Consider the following 17,861-nt stretch of genomic DNA (forward strand, 5'->3'; position numbering starts at 1 on the left):
ACCTGCCAACCAGCATGCATGACAGCTGTCCACCTAGCTATCCATCCTTCTCTCTAAGGTATAACTGTATTTCTGTATTGTAGCACCAGTCATCATAACATTGAAGCACAGTCTGATCGCCCCTCTCCACCTTAAAGGTGGTCTTTCTAGGTCAAGGGTGGGGTGCACTAGTAGAGTAGATGGGGCAAAGGGGACAGTGGGGTGCTTGTATGGCCACTGCTCCTACTGTCCCTCTTCTGTGGGAAAACAGAGGGCTTCAGCCTGCAGGGCTGTCAAGCCCTCATCCTCTCGCACTGTGCCATTCCCTTATGGGGTGAAATGCCCCCCTGCAGTGGGACCAGAACATGGCCTATACTCACTTCAATCCTGACAATCGGGTTGAAATAGGACTTGAGTAGGGCCTGGCTTTTGTGCTGGCTCTTTCCACAGGGCTGACTTACACCTTTAAAGATTACAAACAAACTGAGATCCCAGCTTCAGCCTGTGGCCGCCGGCTGTGTGTGAAGATTAGGGCCAGCCCAGATATAGTTTTGTTCAGCTTTGACTTCACTGCAGCACAAGGAAACCGACCAGCAAGGTGAGAAATACCAAGGGACCTAGGCAACAGTGAATACTGAGGCTTCTTAAATACTAGGTGGGCAATAGGCACACAGGAATTTCTATGACAGAGCCTAAAGAAGTCATTAATATGCTTGAAAGGAAGCCAAGGAAAGTCAGTTGAGCTGCAGTGTCCAAGCCTTCCATGTTTTCTGAGACACAGTGGCTGAGTGTCTATGTCGATCCCAAAGTGGTGCTCCTGCAGCTGCTAGCTATCACGTCTTCCGGAAAAGGGGGAATTAATGCTCAACACACATATTCCCATGAGCCATTAGTGCTCAGGACCACAAAGCATTTGTACCAAAGGGAGGCAGTGTGGCCTACTGGATAGATCACTGAACTGGGACCCTGGAGCGTTGGATTCAATTCCTGGCTCTGCCACTGGTTCGCTAGGTGACCTTGGGAAAGTCTTTCACTTGCCTGTGTCTCAGCTTTCCCATCTGTAACATGGGGATAATTATACTGGCCTCCTTTGTGAAGTGCTTTGAGATCTATGGATAAGAACTAGGTGATGTTATTCAATTCTAACCGATTTACTCACCACACTGCCTAGAGGGGGTCATTTCTCCAGGTGCAATTGTATCCCATTCCCTTCTGCCATTCAGTTCATCCCATTCCCCCGCTTGCATATTTCACCCCTTCTGCTGCTATAGCTCTGATTTGCTCCTTCCACAAAGTCCCTGTCAGATTCCCTGCCCCCCGCTTTCCCTTTCTCCCCTGCCCCAGCCTCACCTCCTTCTGGTTTGGCAAGGGCAAGCCTTGCGCACCTATTGCTGTTTCCCTCCAGTGGCTCCTCCCTTCCACCAGCAAGGGATGGACTAGCCCAGATTTATTGGGGAAGGAACATTCAGTCCTCTCCAGGCAGGAGGAATGAGTAGCACCTCTGAGGAATCAATTTCATGGGAGGAAGCATGGGGAGTTACATACCAGCCTCAGGGTAGGCCATCCAGACCCTGCACTCACGCTTGGGCTAGAGAAGAGGGGGATCAGCTAATACATTTTTTAATGAGGCTGCTGGACACAGCCAGACCCAGAGGTTCTCTCTGACTGGCCAGCCAAACAGTACAGCCTGTACTGCCTCGCATCTCCACTGTGGGAGGCTTGGGCTGGATTCTGCCCTCTGCCCTCACCGCTGAGACTGCTGACTGCACAGGGGGCTTTAGGGGCACCGTATAAACCTACAGGAGGGTAATAAGGAGGCAGAAGCACCCAGTGCTGAGGGAGAGATGGATCCTCTTCTGCAATGCAGCCCAGCTCCTGTCCTTTGCCTGGAAAACTCACAGTAATGGCTGAGAAGGAGATTCAGGCTCCAATTTCCCTCCCCCCCCCTCAACCCATAAGGGCTCAACTTCTCCCACGTGAGAAGTGGACTTGCTCTTCTGCATCATCCAACTCGGGGCCAGTGGAACCATCAACCTAGCATCACCCACACTGGCCCAATCCTCAAAGGTACCGAGGCACCTACCTCCCACTGACATCAATGGGAATTAGGCACCTAGTTAGTGTGGAGGATCTGAGCCAGTCTCCTGAGGAGAATCAGTTCCCATCCCTGTGACACCAATGACGCCACTCCTGAGCTCAGCCTAGATGCATGCAGCTCTAGTGGAATCAGCTCAGACTTGCCCTGGATCAGGGAGGTGACCAGCGATGAGAAAGTAGCAGGGCTGAGACTCCCCCGTGCCAGCTCCCACGAGCATTGGGCAGACAGCTGAAACAATCAGCGGTGCTAGTGAGGACCCTTGGCAGTTCCTGAGGTGATTTTTTTTCCCCTTTTAGCTGCTACCTTTCCAATGCCTGAGCATAGCTGAACTGACAAAGAAGCATTTCCAAGATATTAAGAGTTCAGCAGCTCAGCTGTGCCGGAGAGAAAGCAAGAGCAAGACAGACTATAAATAAAACCTTGACAAGTAGGAGGCGGCAGCCACAAAGGGCATTGTGAGCCTGCAAGAAAAGCAGGTGCCTTTTGGATAAGGCATTTGGAGCCTTTGTATCTCACAGAGAAGTCAGGGCATCCCTCAGTGCTGCGCTCAGGGTGGAGTGGTGGAGGACCTGCGGGGGGACTGGGTATTTTTTCCCCACTTTGATTGTTACAGATCAAATAAATCCTGAAAGCAAATACTGGGTGGAAGAGACAGGAGAGTGACAACATCAAGAGAACAAAAGGAGGAGGGAGAGAGAGGGCTCAGGGGCTCCTGAGATATTTAACAAACCCATCAGGCTGGAGCAAACGTAAGGACTGGAAAATATCAATATTAACTCGGTGCAGCAGCAGGACGTGGGGACAGGGAGCCAAAGAGAATCCGGAGGGCTCAGTGAGTGAATTCAGCACCTCGGTGTATAACGTGGGACATTCCAGCCAACCCAGATGGGGGTGTTTGGTCCAGTCAGTCACCCTGGTGGGTTCCAACAGAGCTAGACACTGGCATCACTCTCTCAAGGAGGCTTTTCTGGGTTTTTTGCTAGCCAAGCAGATGGACAAAGCCCCAGACATCTGACAGGAGAGCAGGGGATAGATGTGAGGTCCTCTTCCCTGTGGCAGGTTTTCCTTCTCCTCTGGGCTGCTGCTGATCATCCAAGGTGCGGCAGGGGAAAGGCCCATACTGTGCGGCTGGCTGCATTATCATGAGTAGTATTACAAAAGCATCTAGAACTCCAGTGTGCCAGGTGCTGTACAAACAGAAAAAAAACATGGTCCCTGCCCGAAGGAGCTTGCACTCTAAGTACTGGAATCAGCCAGGAGAACGACCCCGCTGCGCAGCTGAGCGTGTTCTGATTTCCCCAGGTCCTTGCTGCTTGGCTAATGGGTGCTGGCAGCACAGCAGATGCACTGAAGACCAGAAGCAAATGAGTTAAATGGCTGGATTAAAGTTCAGGGAGCAGACTCAAGGGCCAGGCTGAGTGAGGAGCTGGGTCTAAGGAATGGGACGTTGTCAGTGCTATCTACAGCAAGGGGCCAGCTCTGCCCTGTAGCCAAGAGCCGGGTGACCCCGTCCCTGCAGCACTGACAGACACAGCCCTTTCCAGTCAGCACAATTAGAACAGAGAGTCAGAGGAATTGTGCACTTGCCTCTGAAACAAGCAGCCAGCCCCACACCGGGAGGGAATTAGACCAGCAACCTTGGGCTGATCCAAGAGTGGGCTGCAGCCTCCTATCTCAGCAAGGAAAGGGACAGAATGGAGGAGCGAATGCATCCGATGAAGTGAGCTGTAGCTCACGAAAGCTTATGCTCTAATAAATTTGTTAGTCTCTAAGGTGCCACAAGTACTCCTTTTCTTTTTGGAGAGGAGAAAGTGGAGGAGACACAAAGGGAAGCAGAAGACGACAAATTAGATGGAGGGATGGAGGAGAGGCAGAGAGAGGGGGAACAAAAGAAGTCACAGATGGAGGAAGGGACAGCGTGGAGAGGCAGTAATCGCTCCGCTTAAGTGAGGCTGCTGGGGAACTCCTCTCCCCTGGCAATGAAGCCACTTGCTGAGGTGCTGCCGTGTAATTGATGGGGATGCGGGGAAAGCTGTTCTTACACATGCCAAGAGACTTACAACAGTCTCTGTCGCCCAGAGGCAACCTAGCTCCTGGGCTAGTGGAACCATCAACCTAGCATTACCCACACTGGCCCAATCCGGTACCCAACCACCAGCCACCCAGAAACAGCCTTGCATTTGAATCCACCTCTCCCCGCCACCCGTATCGCAGGCCCACCAGCGCAGAATGGGCCCATAGCCTGGCTGCTGTCTCTCCATGGCCTGCCAAAGGCATCTTCTTCCTTCCCTAGGTCCTGCTTCAGTGCTCAGGGATTGGGCTATTGTGCCACAGCCAGAGCTCACAGAGGTGGTATTTGCTTTGCAAGGGGGCTGGAGATGAGGTGCCCCATTGTCAGCATCCTGACCACATCTCATGCTCTGCAAGCCTGTGGCTAGCCTCGATCATGTCATATATGCCCCATACCCGCCTCTCCTCCCCCATGACCATGTTAACCGATGCAACCATCTTTCGAGCTACATACCAGCTGCCCCAGGCCTACCCCTCTCCCGGCTCCTCCAATCACACCTCCCTCTCTTCTGCTGCACTGACTCACACCTACTGCTCCCCATCCTGTGGATCGTTCCTCTCAAACCATGCTCCTAGCTCCTCCTTATATCTCGCTCACGCCATCATCTAACCCCCCCGCCCCCATGCCCACTGCCTCTCCAGACGCTTATGTGCAATTATTCACAGGGTCCCGGTTGCATTCCCGGTGGACAGGCATTCGCATCACAAAAACCACACCAGCTCGGCTGGCAACGATTAGCCACCCTGTGGACAGGCTCAGCAGAGATGCCATGGACAGAGTGGATCCTGGAGCCTGACCTCCATCGCTGTCACTCCAGGCGGACCATCCTGCTCTGAGCTGATGCCCGCTGGAGGGACTGTGGTGAGGGGAGACGTGCCCTGCTATTCCCCATGCTGTTTCCGTGGATAGATGCAGGGCATCTTCTCTAAGGCACCCCAGTGACAGCGGTGGAGTATCTGAGCCCTACAGGATGAGGAAGGCGGCAAGGCACGCTCTCCACACAGAGGTAGGGTGGGCCTGTGGTTGGGCTCACGGCAGCCCGGAGGGTTCGATGAGCAAGAAGCATTTTAGAGTCAAGCAGGGATTTGCACAGAAGTCTAGGGCACGTGGGATTCTAACCATCTCTTTCCACCATCGGAACTCATCCCATCCCCATGTTAGCCAGGGGAGAGCCAGCGTATGCTGCACCCAGGGATCACATCCTGCTCGATGGAGCTGGTGGGCTGAATCCTTCCACTCTCCCTTTTTTCCAGTTTTGGAAGAGGTGGGGTCTCCCCATGCCCCCTCCCCTGGGTGAGACAGGTAGGAGGGTGACAGAGCTGGGGCGGGGACCTGGAAGGGAGCCAACCCCCATCCATGCAAGGATTCATGTGGTGGAATCCTGGGCCCATTGACATGAACCAGGCCAGAATTTCACCCACATGATCTCCATCATTCCCACCATGCACTGCAGCTCAAGGGAAGAGCGCAGTACATGGGGGAGGGGGGAAAACTTACTCCCAAAGCGTGGGCCATTGAGGCCTTAGCTCTCAGGAGCTCCAAGCTGGGCGTCGGTTGTGCTCCAAAGTTGCTGGCAGGGATGGAGAAGGGACATCCCCCTGGAAGCCCTTTTGCTGCATGCTGTACTACAGGCACTTGTGTTTGCTGGCTGCACACCATGGTTTATAGCCCTCGAATCAATGTATTCCTACAGCAGATAAAATCAAGGCAGGTCTCACCGTGTTTCTGAATATGGATGAGAAAGAGAGCTCCGCATGGATGGGGGGAGGGTGAACGAGAATGGAGAAAATAGAGCAATGGAGGAAGAGCAGAGAAAGGCCAGGAGATGGACAGATGAAGGGACAGGCGTGCAAAGAGTCACTCACACATTGGGGTGGTGCTAGCTATGTGGGTGCGGGGAACTTATGTTTGTGGAGCAGATGTCTGCACAGGATTCTCAGCTGATGGAAGCAGGAGCACAGAGCCCTGTTTGTTGAGGAGCCGAACACCAGACTCTAGAGATCCAAACAGGGAATAACCCACCCGTCAGCTGGGTGTTTTCCATCCTGATGCATCTTGCAGGAGACCTTTTAATCTGGCCCTCAAGCTCCTGCCAGGGAGTGAGGTCCTGGACTTGCCCTGCTCCACACGCACTGCGGCTCCCGGAAGTAGCAGCATGTCCCCCATCCGGCTCCTACGCATAGGGGCAGCCAGGGGGTTCCACATGCTGCCACTGCTTCTGGGAACTATTTGAGGTAAGCGTCACCCGGAGCCTGCATCCCTGACCTTCTCTCGCACCTCAACCCCTGCCCCAGCCCTGAGCCCCCTCCCACCCTCTGAACCCCTCGGTCCCAGCCCGTAGCACCCGCCTGCACCCCAAACCCATCGTCCTCAGCCCCACCCCAGAGCCCGCATCCCCAGCTGGAGCCCTCACCCCCTCCCGCACCCCAACCCCCAATTTCATGAGCATTCATGGCCCGCCATACAATTTCCATGCCCAGATGTGGCCCTCAGGCCAAAAAGTTTGCCCACCTGTGTTAGTGGGAACCAGCACTCTTCCCCACCCCCATCAGTCATTCTTGCTGAGGCCCTGTGAGCCACCTATCTGAACACAGGAGTGACTGGCAGCTGCCCACTTCCCATCTTCCCCCCGGCTAGGAGGCACTGCTCGATCAGGCCTTGCAGAAGAGACATAAAAATGATGTCTTGACCATCTGAGATCATTAATGGCCCCATGGCACTTTTAACAGGAGGCAAATTCCTGCCTGAGTAACAGCATTCGGATAAGCTAAAAACTTGGAAGTTTCAAATGAGTACAGAATTTGTCTTGACTTTGCTGTCCTAAACTCCTGTGCGGCATTGCTGTGCGCTGGGAAATGGCTGCTCCCTTCCAGCCCAGAAGTAGTTGCATTTCAATAATGGGCAAGAAGCTGATATATCTGGCAGATTATTTATACCTATATATTGATGTACACAGAGAAAGCTAAATGCCATTGTGACTTATAACCTATTGCAGCCTATCTTTGGAATCCCATGGGACAGAAGGCATGACATCAGTGCACACCATGTTACGATCGTCCTGAAGAACCTTGGGACGTGAATGGACCCAGGAGGAACGCGCAGCCAAGGTCTGCCTGGCTTCTCTCCGCTCCCACCACCTGCAATATGCAAAGCAACAACAGCTCAGCTTAGCCTCACACAAACGTTAACTAACTGCTCCCCGCAAGTCCCCTCCTTGGTAGAGAGGTTTCAATGATCCCCGTTTTACAGAGGGCAAGGCTAGGGCACGGAGAAGCGAAGCCATGCTGCACATCAGGGCAGAGCTGAGAATAGACCCCACCAGTGCTGAGTGCTCATTTAAGTAGCCCGTGCTGCTTTTCTGTAACGGGTGTCCAGATTCCACGGTGATGGGTGTGGCACGAGAACCAGAATAGAACAATTCAGGGTTGGCTTTTCCCTCACAGCCCATGGCTCTGGGTCTCTGCCACTGTAATTTGTGCTTCTCACGCCTGGCTTCTTAAATCATTCGCTTCCCCACTCCAGCCGGCTCCCTCCCAGACGTTCCCTGTTCCCAGGCAGTACAAATGCAACAATATTTTCTCATTATTAGCCCGAGTTGATGAGTCTCTGTCAAGGGTGAAGAGAAAAAAAGAAAAAAAGCAGGATCCTGGTTGGGAAAGCATTACCCCATCTGCCTCTGTGTCAGCAGCTTCCTCACGGATGTGTTGCTTCTCCTGGTTCAGGCTATAACTCTCGCCAGTCTAAAGCTGCTAGCAGCAGAGAACACCACTAAGGCAGCATCTGCATTTGAGAGGGGATGGCAAAACCCTCCATGAAGCCTAGAAGTCTGATTGGTGAAAGGAAAGCCAAGCCCACAGGTCTGGAGTGGGGAAGGGCCCGGAGATGCCTCCTCACTGCAGCCTGGCCAGGAGAGGGCAGACAGCAGCTGTGCCCAGAGCAAGCAGAGAGGGAACGGCGCTTTGGAGTTAGTTCTTAAGGAGGGTTGAGCTGGTTTAGATAAAGGCAACCCAAACAGTCACCCCAAATTCAGAACCAAAGCCCCACCCCAAAAACTCAGGCCCTCATCCTTTCACCTGGGCCCAAAAGCAAACCCTGCATCCAAGACCCTTGCCTCAAAGCTGAAGGCCAAAAATCAAACCTTTCCCCACTCCACTCCCCAAAAATGAAGTCAATCCCAGACCCCCAAAATCAAGCCTTTCAGCTCTAATCCAAACCACTCACCCCAGAGGCAGACCCCACATCCCAAACTTGGATCTCTGCTCCCAGGTCTTCACCCCAATCTCAGCCAGAGACTTGGGATCTTTGCTTGTGAGCTCGGAATCTATGCTCCAAAATTGTGGGTGGGACACTGCAGGCCAAGGGGGACAGACACCACAAAAACAAGAAGGCAGTGGTGGGGCACGAGCCGCACCGGGGACAGGGGACCAGGGCACCTCAGAGTAACATGAGAAACCCATCAACATTCAGCAGAAGAAAAAATAGCTTTTAAGCTCCCCCGCTCTCCCCGCCCAAACCCACATGTCTGACATCCCCATTCATCCGAGTTCTCTTCCTCTCTGGGCTGTGGGCTCTCAGCACCTGCCCTTTGCCAGAGTCTGCGTGGGGAAGGCCAGCAGTATCCTTCCCAGAGCGATTGAAGGCCATCACCGGCTGAGCAGCTTGATCCAATTACAGCAAGCCAGGGGAGCCCAATTCTGCTGCCTCGGGGCGCTAGTGACTGCCATTGGCTGCAGCGGCAGCTGTGGAATCAGGCCCAGAAATTCCTGCCAGTGCATGGAAGAGAGCAAAGCAAAGAGAAAGTAAGAGACGGAGAGAGTACGCGAGACAGATGGACAGCAATGGAAACATACGTTAACTGGAAGGAAGTGGGTAAACAGCAGGCATGGAGCAGATAGGCGCACATATGCTCCTGTACATAAAGCCAAGCACAAGGAGGTTCCCCGCTGCTGGCTGCTCCATCACCATGTCTACCTCCACTGCAGAGGGGAACCCTGACCCACTGAGTTGGGAGGAAGCCCATAGTCTGCTTTTAAAATGGGCAGGAGCCACTGGGTCCCTCCCATGGTTCCTGGAACCTGGGCCAAGCCTGGCCTGCAGAGCCCACTTTGGCAGCATCAACTTCACTCGGGGCAGGGGGGTGGCATCCCAAAGAAAGTGGGGTATAAAGCATCAGCTATTTGCCTGGTTGAGGGTTTTGTCCCAGACTCCACCCTCACCCCATGGCTGAGTCATGGCCTTGGCTCCTTGGGCAAAGCTGACCCAGCTTGGAGCTTCACTGTGAAACCATGTGGATCCCACTGGGGTTTAAATGAACCTTGTTCCAGTCCAAAACTCTGGGGGTGCAAAATTAACCCAGCTTGGATCTAGAGGGTGGCTTGGAAACCCTGCAGCACAAAGCCACCCAGTTCTATCCTCCATGTTCCTCAGCGGCATGCAGGGAGGGAGGAAGTGAAGTGCGGTGAAGCAGAGAGCGCCAGGGACTGGAAATCCAGACCAAGGCTCTGTTCTCGTCTCCAAGAGGGGAGGACTTGATTGTGGTTAGAGTAGGGGCCTGGGTGTTAGGAAACCAGAGTCTGTGGCTCTTGGAGTGAGTGACTTCTAGTGGTTAGAACAGAGAGGAGAGCCAGGACTGCTGGGATGGATTCTCAGCTCAAGGAGGGAGCATTCTTTAGTAGTTAGAGCAGGGAAACGGGAATCAGGAGTCCTAGGCTCACTGTGCTACCGTGGGCAAGTCACTTCACTCCCTGTGCCTCAGTTAGTTTTTGCCTGCTGTGGAGATTCAAGACTTAGTAATTAGCATGTGTTAAGAGTGTTTGTAGATCCTTGAATAGAAAAGAAAAGTTATTATCCAGGTGCCTTGTGTGACAGGGCTGGCTACAGATATAGGTCATCACCGAGGACTCAGGAAGCTGATGCAAAAGGGAAGAGGAAAAAAAAATCAAGAGTGGCTGAGACCCTCAAAAGTCCTTGAATCATGCAATGCAGCGCTTCCCGGCTAATTAGAAAAATCCAGTTCCGAGCCCCTTGTAGCTGTGATGTCATCCCTAAGACTGGCTGAAGCGGGGGGAGAGAGAGAGATTAGCTGGTGGATGGGATGCAAGCGCTGACACCATCCTTTCTTGATTTCACACCTGCCTTGCCTCTCCAGTCCTGTTCCCCAGCCCAGCTGGTGCCTCTGACGTGGGCTTGGAACCAAATAAGAGCACAGGAACTGGGTACTGTTTCCAAATCACGCCAGGGTGTGCGTTGTGTGTGTGTGTGGGGGGGGTCTTTTGAATATGGTGTTTAAATCAGAGCTATTCTGCTCCGGTGGGGTGGGACACGAGCAGCCACTCAGTGCTCTGCCAGCTGGGCACTCGGCCACCAGCTACCTTGAACCCTAGCCAAGGGCTCTGAGGCCACCAGGTCCCCTCCCCTAACTCCAGGTCCTCTCCTTCCCCGCCCCACACACACACCAGCCCTAAGCTCCCCACCAGCTGGGCATGGAGCCCACAGGGTCTCCCCCCACCTACACCCCCAATCCCAACCAGCTAGGCTGCGAGCCCACCATAGTTCAACTGCACTCCCACCTGTGTACCTAACCTTAGGTTGCCTGGCCACCCGTGTATCCATCCCGCAAACTTTCTGTTGTCTCCCCACACACACCCTCCCAGTCCCCCCCCCCGCCCACGAATGTGCCCCAAGCCGGCAGAGCTGCTGGGCGCGGGGCTGTTGAGGGGGCTGCGTTCAAAGGGGAACTTTCCAGTGCCGCAGTGTTCATAACTTGTGCTCTGTGCTCTACTTGCCCGGAATAATAAGCAGGCGGGAAGCAGGGAACTGCACTGTGCATTTCCCTGGCGGCGTTAGCCCTGGTTCTAACGAGACCCCGGCTCTCCCATTCGCTCGCCGAATGTCATGACCCAGATTAATTGCCCGGAGGCTGTTAAATCAGCAAAGTCACCTAGCGCACCCCTGGAAGACCCACCCTGCCCCAGAAGCATGTATTCCTGACCCCTGGCTGCCTTCCAGAGGCAGCGGGGGCCTCACACCCGTCTCCTTGTTCCCCAGCTCTGGGCAGGGAAGGCAGCTGCTCCATTTCACAAATCAATGCCTCTTCAATGGCAGCATCTCTCCCCGGCCAGAAGCGAACACATTCCTAACGGTTGCCAGGATCAACCTGTGTTTCTGCACAGGCGGGATGGCTCCCGGGGGGAGACAGACAGACGCAGGGCCCAATCCTGTCCCGAGGAGCAGAGCATGGACACTTCCTATGGGCTTCCGTTCCCTCCTTCCAAATCACCAGCCTCGTGTCAGGGTTCAGATTTATCCACAGCCTCCAGGGAGCACAGCAGTGCTCACTTTGTGCCAGGGCTGAGCCCTGGCAGTTCTTGGCTTGGCAGTTCACAGCCCCAGTCTCTCTGGGCTTGCTGTATCAGTTATGAATGTAAAAATCTTGCTTGAGCCCCGGCACCTCTTTCATTACAAATTAAGCACTGAAGCAGAGGGGAGCGATTGGCTCTCAGACCCACTGAGGGGAGGGGGGCATGCTGGCTCTTGAACCCTAGACTAGCCGTGCAAATGCCTGTCCACTTACCCCCTTGTATGTATGTGCAACACATCCATCTATGGTACTTATCTAGTCTCCATCATTGCAGTATCTGAGCCCCTTCCAGTCTAATGTCTGTAGCCTCACAACACCCCTAAGAAGCAGGGTAGTGCTATTATCCCCATCGTACAGATAAGGAACGGAGGCAGAGAGAGGTTAAGTAATTTGCCCAAAGTCACACAAGGCGGCTGTGGTAGAACTCTGGTCTCCCACATCCCCAGCATGCACTCCAACCACCAAGCCATCCTTCTCCTGCACCTTTAGTGCCATACGGTTTTACTGTCTAGGCAGCCTCACAGGTCACTATGTCCGGGGTAGGACACTAGGGAAAGGGGAGAGCTTGCCCTGTGCATGGCCCAGTAGTAACCATTTGGCTGACAAACCCAGCTATTGCCCCGCAAGTGCCCTCTGTGCTGGGGTACTGCCTCCAGTTGCTGCACTAGAATGGGAAGCGTGTGCATCCGCCAGGAGGAAGCAGCCGGGGAGAAGGAGACAAAGACGAGCAGTGTAAGGGATTAGCTCCCCCAGCCAAGTAGCTCTGGCCTGTTGTCAGAGTTATAAATAGAGCTGGTGTGTGTCTATTGACACCTATTGAGATGCTACCAGCTCCTCAACAGAGCATTGCAGAGGCTTATAGCCACTTGGTGTACATGGCTGTGCCAAGGCTGCTTAATCCTCCTGACCCACAGCGCCTCCTGCTATCCCCTTCCAGGGCACCCGCACACAGCTCTACCAGTGCATTTCAATGCTAGCCTGCAGCGCCCCCAGAGATTGCAGTTCTGGGCTCCCACATGCAGCCCTGTCGGCATAGCCCAGTTCCGATCTGCACCCCCCAGCTCGATGACTGCATCATGCTCCTGCCCTGCAGCCTCCCCTCCTGCCTCCATTCCTGGGCCCCTCCTGAACAGAAACTGCCAATCATGGGTGCTTTTTGAGATGTGCAAAAACACGAGCAAGGCTGAGACTGGGCTAGACTCATGTCATTTGTGTCCTATCAGGGTTTCAACCTAATTCTCAAGAAGCAGCAGTGGCAGCTCATTAACCCGCTGCTTATTCCATCGTCATGGGTCTGTGAGCTAGTGGCACATAGAACCCAAGGAAAGGAAAGGAAAAAGCTGGTAGTGACCTAGGGTTGGGCAGGGCCGGGTTGCCTCTATGTTGGGAGACCTGGAGATTGCGATCTTTAATCAAGGAGTAACTTAGCATGGTAGCTGCCCCCTGCCTCAAATACCAGCTGCCCCTTGAAGGAGAGACTGTGCTAGCCTTTCCAGGAACATCGATGCAAGGACGCTACCTGTCAGCACAGGCACAGAAACAACCATCTGAAAAGCCAGGTCTCACACTGCCCTTTGCGCCCCGTTCTGCAGCTGGCAGAGTGGGACCACAGCATTGCCAGTACACATATAGCTGTAGCATACGAGATGATCAATTACAGCGAACAACATTAACATCCTGGGAACTGGCAGCGCTGGGGAGAAAGAGGATGAAAAAAGTGGAGCAGATTGCGAAGAATCGGAGTGGGGTGTAAAGGCACCACCAGAACCCTGTCCTCAGACACACCCATGTTGTTATTCCCTATCCAGCTACACGCGTGCGGGCCAGTGATCCTGGCACGTGGTCCCCAGAGACTCACCACTCCCAGGCTCAATGAGTGACACCTCCCGGCCTGATCACGCCTACACGTCAGACACCACACATGTAAAGCGTGAACGGCGGCTGGATCCTTAGCAACGACACAAAGCAACAAGCAAGGAGGAAGAGAGGGCAGGGAGGACCTTGAAGGACTCAGGACAAGAGCCCATCCTGGGAGGTGACGGGGTCAGGAAGAAGAGTCGGTCTTGGGAGTAGAGTGTCAAACCTGCCTATGGAAGTGTACATACACCAACCTGAATGCACACACAGCATGCACGTACCCAGAGCTCCCCATTTAGTCCCTGCAATTAGCGCTCCAGAGCTTCGCCCACCAGGGAGCCATGCGGGCATCCACAGAGGCCAGCCCGGTTTATGCAGCTACAACATATGTAACGAATGACGACGACTTCAGATTAACTCATCCCAAAGGGTGGTAAATCTGGGGAAAGGCTGTCAGGAAGCCCCCGGGCTGGAGAAAAGGCCAAGCACCTAGCACTTCCATCAGCTCCCTGGCCCAGTTCTGTGCAGACCTGAGAGAGCTCCCCTTCTCTAGGGCCAAGGCCATCCAATGCTCTGCTAGCAAGCTAAATTAACCCAAATAATTCTTAACGGGACCCCAGCTAGGACAGCAGAGAGCGTCTCTCTCCTCTACATCCAAGCACCAGCCTTGCTTCCTTTCCCCCTGCAAGGGGTATTATTGTATACAGAACTCTGCTTGGCCCAAGTGCCTAAGGACGTAGGAATCCCCTGGTGTGTCTAGACCCAGACCCCATCTCAGAGCAGCCAGTGCAGGATGCATCTAAAGAAGGCATTAACCCCCTAATAATGCAACTCACTGTGCAGATCAATTCAGGCGACGGGAGAGTTTTTTCCTGACCCCAGCTGGGATTCAGTTCATGCCCTGAAGCCTGAGGGCTGAAAGCCACTATAGTGTATATCCTCAATGGTGTCACTGCAGGCACTGGTCTCACTCCCCTGCATTTCATGCCCTACTTTCCTCCCCGCCACACTTCTTCTGGCGATTATTATTCATAAAAGCCAGTGTATTCATTTATTGCCTTCTACTGCATGAGAGTCTGGCACAGCGCACACAAAACACTTTGTATGTCTCTTGAACCTTCCATCAGATGCTCTCACAGCTCTTTAAAGCCATGAATGAATTTAGCATCACAACTCCCCCCTCCCCCGCATCCCAGTCTGGAAGCGAAGTATAATGGGCCAAGTTTTCAAAAGGGATCAGCCCCCATTTAAGCACCAAAACTAGCAGCCAGATTTCCTCAAGGCGTTTTCCAGCCCCAGTGGGAGGCATGGGGCTCAGGGCAAGGGTTCACTCACAGTTCTGGTGGGGCTGGAGCTTCTGTCGGCTCCAAGCAGGTCAGGTGGTCTCTAATTCCAAGGCCTGTCCGAGGTTTGGAGCAGCACTTACCCAGGGCGAAGGCAGGCAGGAGGAAGCATGTTCTGGCTGGGAAGGCTGGAGAGGACCGTGGGGTGGATCCTGTGTCCATGAGGGTAGAGTGCGTGGACTGTGGATGGCCAATGACTGACACGAGTGAGGAGCACAGAGGTTGGGACAGACAGGCAGAGCGAGGTGGCAGCACCATGTTAAAAAATGCACCCCTCTCCCCCCCAAACCAGGGCAGCCTTAGCTTCTGGCCTGAGCGACCCAACCTCTGCTCCCACCCCTTTGCACACTGCTCATGAGATTCCTCCTGGCACACAACCCAGGCGAATGCGGGTAGGCAAATAGCCTGAGAGAGATCCCCTCCCGAGCATGGGGCTATGGTGATATGGCTGAGACTGGCCCCCATTACCTTGAGACCCCGCTGAGCACACATTCCAAGGGACTCAGCTAGGCAAACAGCCCAGGAGATTCCTCTTGGCACCTGGCCCAGGTGATCCCCCTTCACACAGAGACTAAGAGATTCTCCTCAGATCAATCCCCCTGGCACACCTCTAGGAGAACTCCCATGGGCTCAGAGCCCAGCAGATCCCCCTTGGCATGGTGCCCCAGAGGAGGCATGTGGCCCCTGGCATATGGCTTGGGAGCCTATGTTTATTTAGGGCTCTTCCTCCCCAGTGCTTTATCCCTGGTGCACTGGCTCCTGCTCAGCTACCCCAGGCACAGAAATGGGACAGGTTTGCCCCAAAGCCCCAGCGTGGCTTGTTGGGTTGCCATGGTGGCTGAGGCAGGCCAGAAACATGACACTTAATGGCTTGGTTACAGGGCGATAGCACAGCCAAGGGGAAGCTCCAGTGAGCAAGAGGCAGCCAGGGCAACAAGTTATTCTTAGGGAGAGAGCAGCTCACTGTTTAATGGATCCCCACCCTGGCAGCCTCTCCACTTTGACAGCTGCCCCTCTCTCTGCCAGCAGGTTGTTGTCTCTCTCTTGGTTCCTCAGGAAGCTGATAGACGGATTAGGGCTAGAGGTTGGGTTGTTTGTGTCCCATCCCACCCCCCGCCACTTCCATTACCCTGAGATGCGGCCACGGATGGAGGAATGCAGGATTTGTCAGATCGGATCAGACTGTTGGTCCATCAAGCCCTGTATCCTACTTTCCAGAGCCATCAATACCCGATGTTTTAAAGGAAATAGCCAGTAATGCACCAAACCCATAGGGCAAGGCTTTTCCAGGAGTGGCGGGAGGTAGGATATGGGGTGCAAGAGTCCTTCCTGATGCCTATAGCAGCTGATCAGCTAAAACATGGATACATGGCCTCTGATCACTTGCCTCAGTCTGCCAGCTAGCTATAGGTGTTACTAATGCCCATCAAATCTGCCAACCCTTCCTTTTTCCCTTCTGAAAGGGGCAGAATAACATTAGGCTTTCACTCACCTGATCGCAGCCCCGCCGACAGGAAGAGAGCCACAGCTGCGAGCAAAGTTTGGCCCAACAAGAGGCAATGCCAAGGATCAGGAGTGCCAGGTTCTATCGCCAGCTCTGCCACTGACTCACCATGTGACATTAAGTCAAACACAGAGCTCCACATGCAGGTATATATCATTATACAGATGGGGAAACTGAGGCACAGGAGGCCACATAGTGAGTCAGTGAGAGAAACCAAGTCTTCTGGGTCCCTATCTCTCCTTAACCAGTCACCCACTTGTTTCCTTATGCTGCCTCAGCTGCCTGAAGCTATCTGTCGTCTGTCAACCTATATTATAAGCTCTTCGGGGCAGAGACCATCTTTTTGTTCTGTTTGTTCAGCACCGCACACAGTGGGGTCCCAGTCCATGGCTGGGGCTCCTAAGTGCTATGACAATATATATAAATAATACAACAACTGAACCTCTTATCCCTTTTCCCCAGCCGTAAGATGGAGCGAATACTCGCCTACCTGCCGAGCAGGTTGTGAAGCCTCATGTTTCTAAAATGCTTGGAGATCCTCAGATCACAGACGAAAGGGAATCCCCAAGAAAAAACATGCTAATATCAGGACGGAGGGGGTATTGCTCTCAGTTGCTTTTGCCTGGGATTGACTTTCAGAGGAGTACTCCTTCCAGCTCCACCTGAATCAAGGTGGTCCAGCTGCCCCCAGAGAACTGCTTCTCCTATGCCAAAGCCACCCAGAGCCTGAAGTTGTCACAGACTTTGAGAGCTCCAGAAAAGACTTCCTAAACCAGCCAGGCTCTGTTCCTCAGGGAACAGCTGTCTGCAGAGAGTGATTTGTTTCTGCATGTAAAGAGCCCATTTTCCATGCTGTGCAGCTTGTCCAGGAGAGTGTGAGTGCACCTTGGAGATTAATAAAGGCTAGGGAAGCAAGGCTGCTACAGCACAGCCAGAAATACACTCAGGCTAGTCGCCTCCCACCAGAAACAGACATGGCATATTTGCAAGAGGCTCTGGCAAAGAGCAGGGTGACAGGGCACAGCACAAGTCTGAACTAAGGTGCATTGGTCGAGCCAGTGATGTGTGTGGTCCCTGCACAGGTAGTGTGGGTCAGGAATGAAAAGCACTGGCAGAGCTGTGTGATCACTAGCAATCAGAGCCAGCAGCGCTTCATCTTCCTGTTCACAGCCCCACAGAGAATACAGGCTGACTCTCTCCCCCCACCCCCACCACCTTAAAAGTGACGCTGGGACAAGGGAGGGTCACGGACGAGGCATTGGTGCCATCCAGCTTTCTGTCACGGTGTTGGCAGCACAGAGCTGATGCAGCATTTGGAGGCCACGGTAAAAAGAAGGTTATGGAGGGTGCAGGTTGTCATTTACTGTACGTCTACACAGCAAATGAAAGTGGGACTGTAACAAAGTAGGCATAGCTTTAATGCTAGCAAAGACAGGTCAGCCTGGACACTGGCAGGGCTGGCAACCCCACGTATGTACCCAGGATCCTGGTCAGGTTTGTACTGGGCACCTAACCCTGGCGAAGTCGGTGCTTCCACATCTTTGCTACTGTTGTTACCAGTGCTAGCTAGATGAAAGCCAGCACAGGCATGTCTGCCCATGCTACAATCACATCTCCATTTGCAGCGTAGACCCACTGTAGCATTTTCT

At 53.6% G+C, this 17,861-nt stretch overlaps 1 long non-coding RNA gene across 1 annotated transcript in view; it reads right to left on the reverse strand.

Annotated features, from left to right (window-relative positions):
- The window catches only part of LOC119846700, an 81,408-nt gene extending 64,158 nt beyond the window's left edge, over nucleotides 1-17,250 (reverse strand). The window contains exon 1 of the long non-coding RNA XR_005289951.2: nucleotides 17,235-17,250. This is a non-coding gene — a long non-coding RNA (uncharacterized LOC119846700). The remainder of the gene's footprint in view (nucleotides 1-17,234) is intronic.
- Nucleotides 17,251-17,861: the final 611 nt, after the last annotated feature.

Source organism: Dermochelys coriacea, chromosome 22 (assembly GCF_009764565.3).
Source record: "Dermochelys coriacea isolate rDerCor1 chromosome 22, rDerCor1.pri.v4, whole genome shotgun sequence".
In the NCBI taxonomy this organism is placed as follows: domain Eukaryota; kingdom Metazoa; phylum Chordata; order Testudines; family Dermochelyidae; genus Dermochelys; species Dermochelys coriacea.